We start from the raw sequence: 17,343 nt of genomic DNA on the forward strand, positions 1-17,343 counted from the left end.
ACATATATGAGTCATGTTACAATCCACCAAGTCATCTTACAAAATATTTTACAATTAAATACAAAATACATTTAAATAAAATTCCTGTCGGCCAGGGTGTCGGTAATCTATCTTTTCAGTGTTGGTGATCTATGTGTTGGTGTTGAGTCTGCTAGTGCCGGTGCCTGCCAGTATCATAGGATTGCAAGGTTGCCATAAATGATAATACCTTCCATCACCTATAATTTCTCATTGGAGTGTGCATTTGCCAACAATCTCCCCCTTTGGCATTGATGGCAACACCCATGAGAAAAATCCAAAAAGTGTCCAAAAAATGATGTCCAAAAAGAATATGCCAAAATGTCTTACCAAAACTATGTTGTCAAAAATGTATGCTCCCCCTGAGCTGATGATGTCTTTGTTCTGATCATTTTTCTCATTTCCACTACTCCCCCTTTGACATCAATGACAAAGGTTATCATTCACTGTCGCTGGAGTGTGGTTCCTACCTAGATCCTTGTAACCGGGGGGTTACAATCTGGAAAGGATCTACCAATACCAAGTTCTGACTATCGCTGAATCTTTTACTATCTTTTAATGCCACTTCTGTTCTCTGAACTGTACCGGTTAATATGTGCATTTTCTCTTTCGGTGTCTTAAGTCTGGGAACCAGAGCCTCAAAAATTTCTTTTCTCAAAGAAATGAGGTAATCTAGTTTAGGACCTAGTTTGCATTTTAAGTTCTTTGCCTTATCCTTTATCTTCTCTTTGTCTTTTTCCAATTTCTCAATTTTCTCTTCAAGGTCTGCAATGTTCTTATTAATTTCCAAAAATGAATCTGATGATCCTATTAAATTGTTAGCAATATTGTTAATGTCTTCTTGAGCTTTGCTGATCTCTGAATCTACGTTCTCTGTCAAAATATTAGTTTTGCAAGTGTCTCTGTATAGTTTCTTGAAATCCAAAATTGTTTCTCCTAGTGCCGGTAATAAGGTTTCTATTTTCTCCTTATTCTTCTTTACTAATTCCTCAAAGAATTTGTCTTTCTCCTTAATCATTCTCTCCCTGAATGTGTCCTCATTTATCCGATCAACTGTCAAAATGTTACCGGTGATGTATTTAGACAATGTGTCTAGTTGACCTAAAGAATCTTTATTATCCACAATGCACTTGGGTGCTATCAATTTAAGAATAGGAATAGTGTCATCAATAGCCTTATAGGCTTGTGCATTACATTCAGTGATCTTCTTAATAGAATCCAATAATACCTATGTCACATTCATTGGTCTGAATTTTGTCATTGAAGTACCGGATGTCTGCCCAACTATCTTTACAATTTCCATGCTATCCATTGTAGTAGTAACTTTGCTTGTCTCGACCTTTGGTAGGTCAGTTTGTGTTTGCATTTCTACTAGCAAAGGTTTAGGCTTTTCAGTTGTTGCCAGTGGCACTGTCTCTGTTTGAATTTCAGCTTGTTTCTCAACCTGTGTTTGATCCTATGTCTCAACCTGTGTCTGTTCCAGTGCCTCAAAGGATTTCTCTAAGCTCTCAACTGTTGGTTTCTTAGATATAGTTTTTGTATACACTTTCGGTTTCTCTGTATTTACCTCTGATTGTTTTTCAATTTCATTTATCGATGTTTTAGATTGTTTCTCAGTGGTGTCCTCTATCGGTTTCTTTGTATCTGTAGGTTTTTCAGTGCTTATATTTACAGTCTCACTAACTCCAACCTCAACATCTACAGTCGATGGCTTAGTAGCCATATCTTTCTTCTTGTCCTCAGTGGTCTCTTTATCTACCACAATATTCACCTCTTGTGTATCTATATTCATGGTATACAAAACTTCAAACTCAGGATTTGTATCCTCTAGAGGAGTCTCCATACTCTCTGTAGCCGATTGTGTGTCAACTGACTCTACCGATGGAGTATCAGAAAGAGGTGGGGGTAAGTTATCAGTTATTTTTAGGTTCGGAGGTCCACCTTCCTTACCTTTCCCCTTATCCCTGTCCTTTTGATATACTCTGATAGTCTTGGGTCTTTTGAGTTCTTCCTGTTTCTCCTTTTCAACAAATAATATGTCCCATTGGTCTGCAGTCTCTTCTGAAATCTCATTCATTCTTCCTGCCATCAATGCTACATGCTGGTGACTAGTTGAAAATAATGTCTGGTAGGCCTCACTGATTAATTGATCAATCTCTTCAAGTGAGTTCACTGGGTTAACTACAAGTAATTTCTCAATTTTTATTTTCTTATCCAGCTCAACAGTAGCTACACTTCTAGCTTTGAGTCTTCTGTAGAGATCAGTGGGTATTTCATCAACAATTTCCATCAAAAATTTCTTGTAAATATCCAAGTGTAAAATTACACTATTTTCTATACTTTCTCTATCATTAGTGGAAAGTGTGTTATACAGTTTGCTAATGTTTTTCAACTTTCTATCCTCTATTATTTCACTTAAAAGTTTATCCAGTGGAGAAATGTCTTGTTTTACCTTTTTCTTCTTCAGAGTCAACTTCTTTACTGGAGGCCTTATTGCTTATTGCTTTTGCCTTGTTCTCCTATGTGTAGGTGAGGTTACTGGTGAGGGTTTTCTTTTCCTTTCTACCCTTTTGAATACTATTAGTATATCACTTTCAAAAGAAGTTGCAATCGGTGAAAGATGAGTTTCTAGTTGAAGTCCTTCCAACTCACTTTCTTTAATACCAGTTTGCTTCAATACATCTTCCTTAATAGCTTTAGCTTGTCTAGCTCCCTTCCTCACTATTTTCTCAACTTTCTTAATTCTTTTCTATGACTGAATACCACTTTCAATTGTTTCTGCATTTTCAAAGACTTTTTCTCAGAGGGTTCCTTTGGTGCTTCAAGGAGGGATTTTGCATAAGTTTCAATTATGTTATCATTTGTTTCATATCCCATTTCAGTTACCCAGATAATTCTAGGGACAACTGCCTCCATCCAGATTTCATCTTTCTTAATTACAAAACATATTTCCTTTTGATATTTATCTACAATTGCCTAAGACAGCCTAATTCTTGTCTTCATTTGAGCCTTCAGTGCTTGAAAATGTTCATTTATGTTTTTCTCTCTATTTTCTCCCATGTTGTTTAATGTATCCAATAGTTGCTTTCCTACTGGTATATCAAAACCAAAATCTCTCCTACCAATACCGGGTACTTCCTTAGTAATGTATAGCATTAAACATACAAGCAAATTTCCAAATCTAAAATTTCCTTTCTTATCTCCTTTGATATTCTTCAGATTGTATATCAATTCATCTTTAAGCCATTCAAACACATCTATTCTAGCATTATCATTAACCATGTCATATGCACTTTTAATACATAGGCTAGATACCAAGTTTAACCTATTTGCATGTGTAGCCTTGTAGCCTAAAATCATACTGACAAATCTGACATTTATGTCCTTCACATCATTGACTCTAAGTGATCTCTTGTCAAATGTTGTGCCAGTTAGGTCCATTACTGTGTCATTGGAGACCTTTTTAGTTCTATCAGGCCTACTACCGGTGGAAGGTAACCCTATTACTGCCTTAACCGCTTCTTTGGTGATCTTATGAATTGAATCCAACCAAAAGAATTCGCCATGAACTCTGCTTAGCACAATTCTTATAACATCCTTGGGAAAATATAGGACACTAAGGATTTCAGTAAAACCTAGAGTTTCCACTATCTTATGTTCAGGCTTGATATTTCTAGATTCATCACATAAAATAGTCCTATACATGTTCTTGATTTCATCATCTCCTAATTCCTCTATATGACAATGTATGTATATCTTAGGGTCTTCAGCATATACTACTCCCTTAGGAATTTGAGAAAATGCACCTAGGGTATCATCTTTCCTCGCTATTTCGAGAACAAGTTTGAATACGGGTCTAGGGTGCTTGATAACCTCAATCACAGTAGGGTTTGCAATAAATTCAAGAGTGGATGAGGAAGCCATAGTTATAAATACCTCAATCTACCTTAAGGATGAGTGCTCGGATGAACTGCTTCATTTTTTCGCTAAGGATGCCTTCACTCAGGAATTTTCACGCTCTCAAAGATTTGAATGCTCGGTGAATGAAAAAGAGCTAAAACACTTACTTTATAATGTTATTTTTTCCAAATACCACATTTAATGTTTGCCGATTAAGTCACAACTTAACTCATCTACCGATAAAGAAGTAATTAAACTTCTCACCATCAACCAAGGGTATATTAGCATGTTTTTCAGTTTGTTGCTAAACCCCCAAAGGATTTTCCTTCAGTTAGATGAAGAGTCTCTTGTCGGTGGAGTGTTACTCTATTCTACCAGTGGAGGAGTATTCCTATCAACATTCTGATCTGACTTTCTGATCCATTGTTTTGAGAATTCTTGCTTTACCTCTTCAACTTTTTCTTTACCTTTCAAACTAGGTCCTTTGATATTTGTCGGTGGTGTCTTGTTTCTACAAAATCTAGCAATATGTCCAATCTTGTTACAAGCATAACAAGTCACATTGTTTTTCTGAATATCTTTCCCATATCCTATGTTGTTTTTTGTTCTACATTGATTAGATAGATGTCCAAATCTTCCACAAACATAACATCTTACATTCATTCTGTAATTTTTTGAATTATGACCAACTTTGTTGCATTTGGAACATTCACCGGTGGGTGCATTAGTGTTCTAATAATTTCTAGATCTACACTGATTTTCTCTATGACCATACTTGTTATAGTTAAAGCATTTTCTATTAAATTTGTAAGCATTAGGTTGTCTTACCAGTCTACTATGATCATGATTATTTGCAGTACTGGAGCTTTTACCAACTTCAAATCCAAGGCCATTGGCATCATCATTTGGTTTCTGATTCTTCAGCATGTCATCAAGTTCTTCTTAACTTTTCTTAAATTTTTCCTTGTGTTGATTTACAGTAGCTAGTTCACTCTTCAAGATTCCTTTTTGTCTCATGAGTTCAGTTCTGTCATTTTGTGTATGCATCAAATCTATCTTTAACATATCATTTTCATGACTAAGTCTTATGTTTTCATTTCCAGCATCATTCAAACTTCTAACCAAGTCCTCTTCATTCTTCTTCCGATTTTCAGTTTCTTTACAAAATCTCATAGTCATATCTTGCATCTCATTCTTCATTGTATTGTTTTCTTATCTCAGTTTGTTAACCAAATCATTAAGAGTTTATTTTTCATCTTCATCATTCTACATCTTTTCACAAAGTTCTCTTCTCTTGTTCCTTGCTATAGTGAAATTTTCTTGAAGTCCTCGAATAATATCCTATGCAGCCTTCAGATCATCTTCAAGTTTGATATTCATCACTTTTTCTGCATCATAGTCTGAAAGAGATGTTTCCAATTGCTTTCTCAATTTTTTCATCTCTAGCGGTGTCAAGATCTTCTTCAAGCTGTTAGGATTTTGAAAATAGAGGACCAAGCTCTAATACTAATTGCTAGGATTCCCAAAGATACTGAGAGGGAGGGGGGGTGAATCAGTATCTGACTGGTATAATAATTTTCTTAACTTATAGCATGAAAAGCATATCAAAACTGTGTACCAGTAAACCAAAAATAATGCAATAAATAAGAGCAATAACCACAACATAAGAGACACACTATAACACAATATTTTTAACGAGGAAACTTGATGTGGGAAACCTCGGTGGGATTTGTGACCCACAATATTCGCTTACTGGCCAATAAGAGAATATTACTGCTTACAATAGGGGCATGCACATGCAGGAAGGCCAAGTGCCTAGATCTCACTGCTCAATTACAAAAGAAGTCACACTGACTTACAAAATGGATTATACAAATCCAATGTCTTGTACTACTTCAGATCAACATCTACTATGCTAGATTCAGTACTGGTTTAAGCTCTGCTACATACATAAACCCTTATCCAATATTTGCCTTACAATTCGCATATTAGGTCTGCATTAATCCTTCCATCTTTTACTCTTACCAAATGATCTACAATGATCTCATACATATATGATTCATGTTACAATCCACCAAGTCGGCTTACAAAATATTTTACAATTAAATACAAAATACATTTAAATAAAATTCTTGGCAGTCAGGGTGCCAATAATCTATCTTTTCGGTGTCGGTGATCTGTGTGCTATTGTTGACTCTATTGGTGCCGGTGCCTACTAGTATCATAGGATTGCGAGGTTTTCATCAATGACAATACCTTCAATCACCTACAATTTCTCATTGGAGTGTGCATTTGCCAACAACATTCATGTTTATGTATGTAAAGGGTATATAAGTCAGCTCGGTTAAGTCATTTTGGAATATAGATGTGAAAGGTTATGTGATATTATGTGAGTGAGATATCGATTGACAAAATGCAAATGTTACGATCTATTATTGGTCTTGGTTATTTTTCAAGAGGATTGGGAAGCGAACAAGGTTATCGAAAAGGAAGGAGACAGTGATAACCAATACAGACAGTGCTTAAACCAGAACTCATCCAACATATCAGATGCACACTCAAAGTTCATAATTTTGTTTGTAATTCAGTATTTTATCTATAGTTAGTGAGGCTCCTTTGTGATGAGTAGTGTGCTCTAGGCAATGTGCCTTCTTGCATGTGCAGGACCCCTTTTTATGTAATATTTATTCAACTAGCCAATGGATAGAAATTGTGGGTCACAAATCCCACCGTGGTTTTTCCTCTTTGAGGTTTTCTACATATAAATATGTGGTGTTATGGTGTTGATCTTTGTGATTGCTTTGTTCTTTATTACATCGTGTTTATATGCTTATAGGTTGTTAATTAGAAAAGTATCTAAAGGAATTAAATTTTTAATCACCAATAGAACATGGATTCATGCCCCCCTCTCAGTGTTCTTGGATTCCAGCAACATGTAAATCAAAAACATCATATAAGAGTCTACATGAGTCTATCCATGCATAAATCAAATGATAAGTCGAGGAGGGGCACTACACTCTTATACACTTCTTCTATGAATTAGGAAATAGTGTGCATCTTAAAAAAATTGTTTTCACTGAATTGCTTTAGATTCCCGCATCCAATTATAGAATGTATGACTGATTCATTGTTGGATCTAACCACCTCCACACTAAAATATTTGTCTTCATTGACATTATATCTTTCTCTATCTTTTCTTCCAACACCTTTATTCATCTCCTCACAAGGTATTATGCCATTATAGTTCTTCTGTAGGTCCAATAAGTCTTTCAAGAGTGGAGTGTTTTCATTATTATTAAATGGCCAAGTTTGGGCATACCTTATCTCTGATTTGTTGATTCTAACAATGTCATCATTCATTAGATTTTAGAATTTGAATCTGGAGATATCCATAGTCAATGTAACCTGCAATGCCACATTGTAAAATGTGAGTCTTGACACCAATTGGTGGGAGGAAGACCAAATTCACAACTCAAAGAGGCCATTGATTTTAAGTGGCCTTCACTTATGATATCTTTAAAAAATTAATCCCTTTAATATGCCAACCTTTAGTAAAGAAACCTTGAAGCAATGCTAAAGGTTTACCTTTATGCTCAAGGTTCCACAAAATGTATCTATCATCATGGATTTTTTATTACTATCCAATAAACCATTATTGATAAAATATTCTTTCACTAAATCCCATGACTTCCAAATGCTTTTGATAATAGTAGACCTTGCAAGGACAACTAGGAAATTACATGTAAGTACATCATAGAAAGGGAGCATCTTCCAAGACTTGGTTTTCTTAGTAAAAACTAGTTGGATATTATTCCTGACCAACACTTTCCAAGGATTTAAGAATCCATTTGACTACAAGTAAAATTCCATGAAGCCTCAAGTCCTTCAAACCCAATACCTCATATACATTATCCAAACAACACCACTCCCACTTGATTGAATGTTTCTTTTTATTTCCTTTGTAATCCAATCACAAGAAGTTCATAATATTCTTTTGGATCTCACTGACCTAAAAATTATTGAAAAGATAGATAGAGGAATAATACAAGTTATATGAAGAAATAATTTTTTGACAAATTTGAACCTTTTGAGCCAAAGATAACAATTATTTATTCCATTTATCTAATTTGTACTCAATTTTATCCTTGATTCGTATCCACATGTCTTTTAGATGAGGATTAAATACAAATGGTATCCCTAAATATCTAACCATCTTGGTGGGCCCTCCTCACTAGAAATCATAATTTGCAAACCATATTGGTGGGAATCTTGCCAGCCAAATATAATAAATATGGCATTGGATAATTTAGCACCTAAGAAAAACAAAAATAAGTTCAAATTCTGCATAAGATGATCCACAATGCCTTCAACAAGCTCCAAAAATAGGGTAGTGTAATCTGCAAACTGCATATTAAGCACATCTTCCTTGTTGGGGAGAGAGATGCCTTTAATCCTAGGGGTCAATGTGGACTCCCTTAACATGTACAATAATGAATCTAAAGCAATGAAAAAAAGTGTTGGGGAAATTGGACATCCTTTCCTGATGGATCTTTCCAAGGTAAAGGTCTCAAATAAGTAATAATTTCTCAACAATTTGAGAAACAACATCGTTTAGTAGGGTCTTAACCAAGTTGTAGAGGTAATTTTGGAATGCAATGGCTTCAAGATCCATGATCAAGAATGACCACTCCACCCTATCATATACCTTCTCAAAGTCTAGAAGAAATATAGTAGAATTTTGATAAGTGTTTTTTGCCTAGTTCATGGCCTCCTAATTGGTTAGTGATTCTCCAAGATGAATCTCCCCTTAATAATTATAGTATGAAAGTAAAATGTAATACAAATATTTTGAGACTATAATAATTTTATATTGAGATTTAAAATATGATTGAAATTCTTCAAGAGCAATAATTTAATGTGAATACGTATTCATTATTGGATTTCTTTATATATCTAGATCGAGAAAATAAAATAATATTTGTGCATTATGTTAACTACAAGACACTAGAAATAAAATTTCTCAACCATCTCATATCTATGCATGAAAACTAAGAAATGCATCTTTAGTGTTATCACATTGAAATCCATTAAATAAGGTATCTATTTGCATATAAAATATATATATATTTAAAAATGGTAAAAAAGATAAATGTATTTTCTCATTGTTTCCAAGTGAGACACAAGTTCAATGTATGAAATCCTATTGGTAGATGCCCACAAGGAGACTCATTTCCCATTTATGTTATATTCTTCCTACATGGTATAAATGGATTGTATCCCTCTTTTTTATTCAAACATGTATCTTCTATATGGTATACAACCATCTTCACTATTTCAGCCACTTAGGAATGATCTAATATGTATACAATCATACATAAATAGAATAGAAAATTTCTTATTATGACTCATGAAAGGAAAAATTAAAAGGATAAACTAATATTTGTATTTTTCCACCCAATATTTTATACTTATACCCTATGCCAACTCCCATTATTATATTACACTCTGTTGAAAATACCATAGGACTGAGAGGGGAGGTGAATTGGTTTGGACCTCAAAATTTCTTAATTTATGATATTCAACCTTAAACCATAACCATATAATCACAGAAGTAATGAATCATAAAAACATAAAGCACAACAAACACATGAGCACTAGATTTACATGGAAAACCCAAGAGGGAAAAACCACGGTGAGAATCAGACTCACAATATGAATATAATTTATTATAATATTCCCCCTAGAACTCACTGTTCTTGAGAGGACTTTCAGAACTAAGGTGCACAACCTTAGGGAAAGATACAAATGACTTGTGGAGCTGAAACACACTATCTTAGGGCAAGATACAAAAAGGTGCCAAGAGACACATTGTCTTCTGACAAAGAAAAGAATAGCTGAATTGAAAGAAACAAGATCCCCTGAACATGAAGTTATCCTTGAACCACTTTGTCAAGTGACCAAGATCATGGCTAACATATCTAACTTCAAACTGTATCTCAAAACTCTATCATATAGAAGTTATTATCATCAAAGATCTTCACAACTAACTTTCACACAACCTAAAAAACCAAATCTACTTGCAAACAACCAATATCTATTGTTTGTTAATTCACATTCCTTCCATATCATCACTCATGCATCCAGACTCCTTCATATACAAGATTAATCATTGAAACCCTTAACTAGTTTGGCCACAAATAGAGTAAACAATATTACATAAATTTGGCCACCTAGACCAATAACAACCATTGCGGTCAACTCCAGGAGATTAAGAGGACCCAAAAACATCATAACACATCCCTTTCCAACAATTCCAATGAACCGCACATGCTAATACATCTTCCAAAGTCGACATCAAATGAAATGTATACATAAGTATAGGCACTTGAATTTATCCTACCTAACTAAATAAATTTAATATTTGTTTGATTATTAATCGTTCAACTATTAATTAAATTAACATTTAATTAGTTCATTCCCCTTTTCTAATTAATATTTAATTAATTCACCCTAGCTATGTTCTTCTATTAATTAAATAAATTGTCCAATTTATTTGATTTAATTCATTAAACCATATTCTGACTATTAATTAAATAAACACAACATATTTGTTTAATTAATTTATCTTATCCTAAAACCCCCCTCTCACATTTAAATAAATTAGTATTTATTTAAATCCCTTTATCCGCTCACACATAAATTTAATTAAATAATTATCTTATTTAATTTAAATCCCCTAACCCACTTGCATTTTCTACAAAATGCAAGTTGCACACTAACCCTCACCTTAAGCATTTCTAAACCCCCTTTCATTAGCGTAATCACCCCCTAATTGTTTGCACATTCCTTAACAATGGGATTGGGGAAGGGTCACTTGTCAATCATTAAGGCTCTTACAAATCCTTCAAAGTCTTCTCCCTTTTACAAGAAAACCCACATTGGATTTGACTATTATAACCCTCATTTAACTCTTTCACATTCCTCCAACCTTGGGTCAAGCCCAAACCCATCAAATCAATAATTAATGGTTTCTTTCATGTCTTCTCAAGCCTTTAAGGCTTTGTCCATTTCCCTCTCAAGTCTTCCCTTGTTGACACTTGTCAACATGTGATTTCTTGAGGAAGACCACATGGATTGAGGATCATGTAATCCTCAAGCAATCCTAGCACTTCTTAAGATATTCAATCTTGATCATCCATTAACCCGTTTTTCCTATAAAAGGCACTCCCATTTCCATTGTAAGGGGAAAGGAGGTTTTCTAGCAAGTATATTGAGGTTGGTTTTGTATATCTCTAGGGATTTTGCATTCCATTTCCATAGTAGTGTCACTATCTTTGATGTTACTATGGACATTCAACAAGCCCTTGCATACTCACCCACAAATTTCAAATAATCAACCATCTCCCAATCTTTATTTTCCATCCTTGTGTTAGTGCTCAAACTAAGAGCAACATTTATAGAAACAAGATCTTGGAGAGGAGGAGGATAAGGAAGAGTTGCACATTCAATCATGGGAGAAGTACCATTATATTTTATGTCTAGTTAATTTAATTCTCTATGTTTGGCGTTAATCTTTCTTGATATGCTATTGAAATGGTTTGAATTCATGTTTCTTATGGTTGGACTTATTATTAGAAGGAATTCATGTTGATTTCTAACATATCCATTTCTTTAGCATCAATAAGCATTAAATCACGTTAGATAGTCAACCCAAAAACAAATCTCCAATGTAAACTTTATAATGTGAATCTACACATGCCATGGTGAGACTGAAAACACTAACTAAAATCATCCTTCTTAGAAAACCTAGACCAAAATAATATGATCCAAGTAGGATACAACACCACAATCAACCAAAAACTAGACTAGATGACAACACGAACCTCAGAACATCATAACCCCACTTGTCAATCAGATCATCATCTAAAAACTGAACTAGAATACTAGAAATACCATATGAACATGTCCTCCAAACCACAACACTTGAATCTACATATCTGAAAACCACTAGGAATTCTCCAGAACTATTTTGATAGACAACCTTACAATAAAAAATAACAACAATCAAGTCTACCATTTGAGCAACAAAGGACCTGCAAACCTGATAGTGCAATACACAAAGAACATAAACATTATATCATGAGACACAACACATAATCTTCACATACCAAAGGAATGCAAAGCATTATTCCATTGGGACATTAACAAATCTTTCCTACATAAATATTGTTTCTTGCATATTGAAACTTCTACTATACCACCCTTCCAGAAACACTTCAACATCTCCACAAGATAATTCAACAATATTAGAACACATAAATACTCTTTATTGCATATTGACTTCTAGTACACCATCCTTCAACATCAACAACAATGCAAGACAAGTTGACATCAATGGAAACACAAGACAAGTTGACATCAATGATAACACCAAACCGGTTGACATCAATGACAACAAATCACAACTCAATTTTCAAACACCCTTGACACATAAAAAAAAAAACTCTAATATAATTACCCTCCCTACCCTTAGAAGCTATTGATTTATGTATCTATTTTATTTCCAATATTCAATACCCATTTTTGAACTAAAATATTATAATATTAGATTGGGTGAAGTCCTATCATTACTAATTTTCAAATGTTATGTATACGTATGCATATTTTTCAGTGTTATGCTTGAATTATACTCCATTGCATAAGATACATAAAGTGTGAAGATTCAATTATTCATTGGATGAGATTGGATATCTAGAAGCTAGTACACAAGAGTGAATATAAGTGTTTAATATAATCCATTATACACACCAATTTAAAATTGTAACTATATTTAACTACATGTTTAGTGACCTTGTAACCATAAGGAGGGACATCATAGAATGATGAAGGATTGTATTCGTACAAATTTAGAAATTAGTGTTTAAATGATGGAACCACAAACAATGGGAAAGATGGGTGAACCTAATAGATCTAGCCTCAATCCTACTATGGAAGGGCTGAGGATTTTGATTAGATTAACCTGGGTTGGTATTTTACTTCCTCTATCCTAGGGGTTGAATTGGATTAATTGAAATTGGGGGAAAATAGGTGATAATTGAAGTGATCTAACAAAAATAGTAAGATACAGAGGTCCCACAGAGCCACTAAGCTAGATCTAGGTAGAATGATATGTTTGGAATCCATTCTTAGAAGTTTGACTTGATTTTTTTGGTTTCGGTAGTATTAATTTTCCATGGTCCTCCAATTTTTTTGCCATCAAAAGCTAAACATGTTCATCTCTGTGAACTCTGTTGATCCTCACAAGCAGAACTCTACACCTATTTCATGTACATAGAAAGAAAGGGAAATATGTTTGGGATAGGGGTTTGCCTAAGTCAAACCCCAGTTTAGGAATTAATCTTGAATGAAATAATGAAAAATACTAAAATTATTGTTGATGATGATGCAATTCTCTTTGAATGTAATCACAAATGTTGTATGTAATGGCATGGAAAACACATGGAAATAAAAAATCCTAATCGCACACACATGCTTGAAGGATGAATATGCAACTTTAAAGATATTTGAAAATGGTTGATTAATGCTTCACAGATGCATGAGCATTATATATAGATAATGGATGGAGTCTTAGATTTAAAATGAATTGATATGATGTCTTTATATAGGGTTTCCTAGTTAAATTATTGATTAGGCCGACCTCCAATAGTCATGTGTAGCCATGGGGATGAATTTATGGCGGGGAGATATGACACCTGCCCCAATTCAAATTTGGGCCCCATTGAGAGGGACCATGGCATTTTAGGGCACCATGGTCCAGACCAAGGGATTCCACCTCTACAAATAGGACCAAAATTGTTAGACAACTCAAATAACCATGGGACAACTAAGGGGGGGGTTGAATTAGTTGTCACCGGATTACAAAACTTTAAGCATTCAAATCCTTATTACCGGAATACATAAACTCAATACCGGAATGCATAAACCAAATACCAAAATTACATATATAAAAATTAACCATAAACTTAATCATGTAATAGTTACCATCCATCCAGAACACATGACACCAAGATTTGTACGTGGAAAACCCGGTAAAGGGAAAAACCACAGTGGGAAGCCTACCCACAATTAGATAATACTTTTGTAGTAAGTATGTGATTACAAAATGAAGGGCCTTCACATGCAGGAAGGCCAACATTCTAGAGCGTACTACTCATCACAAAAAGAGGCCTCACTGACGACAAAATAAATCCAAATTATAATCCAGAAAGAAGAATGAACTACAAACAAAGCATCTCCTATACCTGAGTACAGTTTCGGTTAAGCTCAATACTAGAGGCCTTAAACCTATCTTACCAACCTAATTTGATCACCTATGATCAACCAAAACCTCTGCATATGATTACAACATTATTCACACATAGATAATCCTCTAACCATAATCTCATATGCCCATTGCCATTACCGTGATCTACAAAGAGATATTACATCATATTTATACCAACCCGAGACCTAAACAATTAGGTTGGCCACCTAAAAGATAATACAGTAAATTCATAACATAAACCCACAATCTAATTATCAACCAAGTTGGCTTAGGACAAAAACAATATAAACCAATCTAAATCTCATCGGTAACGCATTAGGAACATCCTCCAACATGTTACATAAACCGGTCCATAACCTAGATAATACCGGACCCAAAATAGGTTGCCATAAACCAAATCCAACACCACCGATCAACAGGAACACAAACATGATAACCATCAACATCCTAAGAGCCATCTATAAGACGCACCAACATCACTTATCACATGCATCAAAAGATCTTTAACAAAGCTCTGTCGGTAAAACCCTTATCGATGACCAAAAGGCTTACTAGAACAAATGATAGCATCTAAGTCATCAAATCCTAAACCAACTAATCATGATACGCATCTGAATATCATGAATGACATATCCAAATCAATTCCACAAATTAAAGCATACCGGATCAATATCATAAACCAACCACACTACCAGAACAAAACAAAAATCGGTGAACAACCAAAATAGTCGGTGTTGCCATCAATGACAAAACATTAATGCAACACATAATTAATTCCTCCAAATTACCAACAATCTCCCCCTTTGGCATTGATGGCAACACTAGATGTGAAAAACATCCAAGTGCCAAGAAATGCCAAACAAGTCTCCCCCTATGGAAGACAACCAACAATCTCCCACAAGATGATATAGCAATGAAGCTCTGAACCAAACTCCCCTAATGAATATATCTCTCTTTTGTGTTTTTCACAAGAATATCTCTCCCCCTTTGACATCAATGCCAGAGATCTGACATAAACATCAAAGAAAAGTCATAAATCCTCTAATTCTTACAGCTAATTACTCCCCCTGAGTAGTAGCACCACCACATCAATCTGGAATGAGTAATAGCTCTAATAATGCATACCATACTAATGCAAATCAACATCACTTGGGTCTCTACCAGAGGGGCAAAAACCCCCAATCTATCTCTGAAGTACTCAAATGATTCTTTAGGCAAAGGTTTAGTCAAGATGTCTGCAATCTGCTCTTTAGTGTTCACATAAACCAGTCCGACTTCATTTTCTTCCACCTTATCCTTCAAAAAGCTATACTTTATAGATATGTGCTTTGTCTTAGAATGAAATATTGGATTCTTTGATATATCAATAGCAATAGAGTTATCACAGTGAATAACTACTAGTTCATTACAATCCACCTTTATATCCTTCAACATTTTCTTCATCCATAGAACTTGTGTACAATTAGTAGCAGCTGCAACATACTCAACTTCAACAGTAGATAAAGAAGTACATGACAACCTTTTGTTGATCCATGAAACAAGTTTCTTTCCAAGAAAGAAAGCTCCACCAGATGTTCTTTTTCGGCCATCAACACCTCTAACCCAATCTACATCTATATATGCACATAATGTAAAGTCATCATTTTTAGGATACCACAAACCATATTCAGTTGTTCCCTGCAAATACCTGAAAATCCTTTTCACCGCACTCTCATGATTTTCTCTAGGGTCACTCTTATATCTTGATACAATACAAACTACATTCATTATATCTGGTCTAGTCTGAGTCAGATGTAACAAACCTCCAATCATAGATTTGTACTTTGTAGGATTTACCGATGCAAATGCATCTTTCTTTGTCAATTTCAAATTGGTAACCATAGGTGTACCAAACGGTTTAAAATTTTCCATACCAAATTTCTTCAACAACTCCCTAGCATACTTAGTTTGACAGATGAAAATACCTTTATCAATCTAAGTAATTTGCAAACCTAATAAAAAATTTCATCTCCCCAATCATAGACATCTCAAATTCATTCTTCATATTGTTAGAGAATTTCATACACAACTTATCTTCACCTCCAAAAATGATATCATCAACAAAGACTTCAATAATCACTATGTCATCATCAGTTTTCTTATAATATAAATTGATGTCATTATTTCCTTTAGTAAAATCAACCTGTAAAAGATATTTATCCAGTCTTGCATACCAAGCTCTAGGGGCTTGTTTCAATCCATATAAAATTTTCTTTAACCCGCAAACCATGTTTTTGCCATCTGAAAGTGAAAATCCATCAGGTTGCTCAATATAAACTTCCTCTTCAAGATCTCCATTCAGAAATGTACACTTAACATCCATCTAATAAACCTTGTAGTTCTTATGTGCAACATAAGAAATAAATAATCTCACAGCTTCAATCCTAGCTACCGGTGCAAAGGTTTTATCATAATCAATTCCTTCCTTTTGTGAATATCCTTTACAAACCAATCTAGCTTTATTCCTCACAACTTGACCATTTTCATTCAATTTATTCCTAAAAACCCATTTAGTTCCAATAAAATTCTTATTTTTAGGTCAAGGAACTAAAGTCCACATGTTATTCTTTTCTATCTGATCTAATTCTTCTTCCATAGCTTTCATCCAACATTCATCTTTACAAGCTTCAATTACTGATGCTAGTTCAACTTGAGAAATTAAACATACCTCATCAGCTGCCAACCTTCTTCTTGTCATCACTCCTTTGTTTTTGTCTCCAATGATCTGATCTTCTGAATGATTCAAATTTACATACCTTGGAGTCTTCTTATTTTTTGTTCCACTGTCCTGATCTTTAGTTATTGTTGAATTTTTTGATATTCTTGGAGTAACTGGTTCAACATTTTGTTCTGATGTAAGTGCCATCAGTTCAGTTATGATTATTTCCATTATCAGTTCTCTCTCATAAGTTCTGATTTAACTTTTGTTCTGCTCATCCACCTTGACATTAGTGCTCTCCACAATTCTATGCAATTCTATGCAATCTTTTTTTATAACATCTATATGCTTTGCTTTCATTAGAATAACCAAGAAATATTTTTTCATCACATCTAGGATAAAA

The sequence above is a fragment of the Cryptomeria japonica genome, chromosome 9 (genome assembly GCF_030272615.1).
Source record: "Cryptomeria japonica chromosome 9, Sugi_1.0, whole genome shotgun sequence".
NCBI lineage: Eukaryota > Viridiplantae > Streptophyta > Pinopsida > Cupressales > Cupressaceae > Cryptomeria > Cryptomeria japonica.